The sequence below is a fragment of the Oncorhynchus masou genome, unplaced genomic scaffold, assembly GCF_036934945.1.
Source record: "Oncorhynchus masou masou isolate Uvic2021 unplaced genomic scaffold, UVic_Omas_1.1 unplaced_scaffold_2235, whole genome shotgun sequence".
Taxonomy (NCBI): domain Eukaryota; kingdom Metazoa; phylum Chordata; class Actinopteri; order Salmoniformes; family Salmonidae; genus Oncorhynchus; species Oncorhynchus masou.
In genome coordinates, this window is record NW_027008709.1 from 32,400 (window position 1) to 35,008 (window position 2,609).

Genomic DNA, 2,609 nt, shown 5'->3' on the forward strand with positions numbered 1-2,609 from the left:
TAACATGGAGACATGGGAACCCTAACCAAGACCTGTAATATGGAGACATGGGAACCCTAACCAAGACCTGTAATATGGAGACATGGGAACCCTAACCAAGACCTGTAATATGGAGACATGGGAACCCTAACCAAGACCTGTAACATGGAGACATGGGAACCCTAACCAAGACCTGTAACACGGCCGAGGGGGAACCCTAACCAAGACCTGTAACATGGAGACATGGGAACCCTAACCAAGACCTGTAACATGGAGACATGGGAACCCTAACCAAGAGCTGTAACATGGAGATGTGGGATGATTTTTTTACATTGTTTCTAATGTACCAAAATAACGGCTAAAAACGGGTCGCCGCTGTCTTACTATTTTCTCCTTCTGTTCCAAGAGAACTACTACATCTGTTCCTACTTTTAACTCTGCATTTTGGGCTTGATAGTAAGCATTTCACTGTAAAGACTACACCTGTTGTATTCAGCATTTCACTGTAAGGTCTACTACACCTGTTGTATTCAGCATTTCACTGTAAGGTCTACTACACCTGTTGTATTCAGCATTTCACTGTAAGGTCTACTACACCTGTTGTATTCAGCATTTCACTGTAAGGTCTACTACACCTGTTGTATTCAGCATTTCACTGTGAGGTCTACTACACCTGTTGTATTCAGCATTTCACTGTAAGGTGGCAGGGTAGCCTAGTGGTTAGAGCGTTGGACTAGTAACCGGAAGGTTACGAGTTCAAACCCCCGAACTGACAAGGTACAAATCTGTCATTCTGCCCCTAAACAGGCAGTTAACCCACTGTTCCCAGGCCGTCATTGAAAATAAGAATTTGTTCTTAACTGACTTGCCTGGTAAAATACATTTTAAATGTTTTTTTTTTAAAGGTCTACTACACCTGTTGTATTCAGCATTTCACTGTGAGGTCTACTACACCTGTTGTATTCAGCATTTCACTGTGAGGTCTACTACACCTGTTGTATTCATCATTTCACTGTAAGGTCTACTACACCTGTTGTATTCAGCATTTCACTGTGAGGTTTACTACACCTGTTGTATTCATCATTTCACTGTGAAGTCTACTACACCTGTTGTATTCAGCATTTCTCTGTGAGGTCTACTACACCTGTTGTATTCAGCATTTCACTGTGAGGTCTACTACACCTGTTGTATTCAGCATTTCACTGTAAGGTCTACTACACCTGTTGTATTCAGCATTTCACTGTGAGGTTTACTACACCTGTTGTATTCAGCATTTCACTGTGAGGTCTACTACACCTGTTGTATTCATCATTTCACTGTGAGGTCTACTACACCTGTTGTATTCAGCATTTCACTGTGAGGTCTACTACACCTGTTGTATTCATCATTTCTCTGTGAGGTCTACTACACCTGTTGTATTCAGCATCTCACTGTGAGGTCTACTACACCTGTTGTATTCATCATTTCACTGTGAGGTCTACTACACCTGTTGTATTCAGCATTTCACTGTGAGGTCTACTACACCTGTTGTATTCATCATTTCACTGACAAATACATGTTTAACTATTGACGACCCTATAAAGCGACTTTTCAAAACGCTGCTGTAGCCTCCTGTCCGTTCTGAGTTATATCACCTGACGCCCAGGTGAGAAACAAACAAATCGACCCGCGTTTAGAAAAGTCGTTTTAATAAGAAGACTTTTGGATATTTTTTTTATCTTGACCAGACTAACTTTAATCCATCTAACTCGGCTACAACTCACAGTCCATCTCAGCCAGGACCTCCAGCTCATCAGCGAACTGTTGTTCATACTCGTCCTCTATCCCGAACATCTCGTCATACTCGTCCATTAGTAGTCAGTCAAGTTGACCGGTATGTACCGGACAGCCGAGGTGTATAATATGATAATAATATCTATGCAATACTACTTTTTCAGTCGGTTCCGTGTTTGTTCGTTTTTGTCTTCTCCTGTCCGCGTCTGTCTGCTCAATTTCGCGGTAAACTCTTTGGGTTAACTATTTCCGGGTTAATTTTGTTTTCTCGCTTGTGATTGGATGATCCAGACAAAGACTAAGCTGCTTGTCCAATAGAAACCAACCAATTCCATTTGTAGGCGCTGTTATGGCGACGACACGCCAAACTGCGCATGTGCAGCCAGTCAAAAATCAAAGTCCACACTTTTCTGATATAAAGTTGTTTCTGCCGAAAATTAAAACGTGTCAATTTGTAATTTTTCACGAAGTTGGAGTAATAACATGTTCAACTACTTAAAACATTGGCTTGAATCTAGATTGTGCCTTTTAGAATTAAGGAAAATTAACAACTAATAAGGAAGAATTGTTAATTTCTCTCATTGATCTATTTCACTAGTGTTCCCGGAAGTCTCAAAATATTGCGCCTCTTGGTTTAGAAACTCTCTGATCCAGATATTCATGTTCCGGAGGGGTGCTTCCGTATCCGGTCGGACCAAGTTAGTTTGAGCAGCAGAATAATAAAACACCTTCTACACTACTACGGATAAAACCAGAGTTAAAATATTGCTGATCATTTCTCAAACAAAATCTCTGTAAAAAAAAAACTAACATATGTTTCTTGTGAAAACAGAAAAACTTCAGGTGGAGAGGATAAA

General features: G+C 40.6%; 1 pseudogene; it reads right to left on the minus strand.

Moving 5' to 3' along the window:
• LOC135533124 (chromosome transmission fidelity protein 18 homolog) overlaps nucleotides 1–1,972 on the minus strand; it is a 28,391-nt pseudogene extending 26,419 nt beyond the window's left edge.
• Nucleotides 1,973–2,609: the final 637 nt, after the last annotated feature.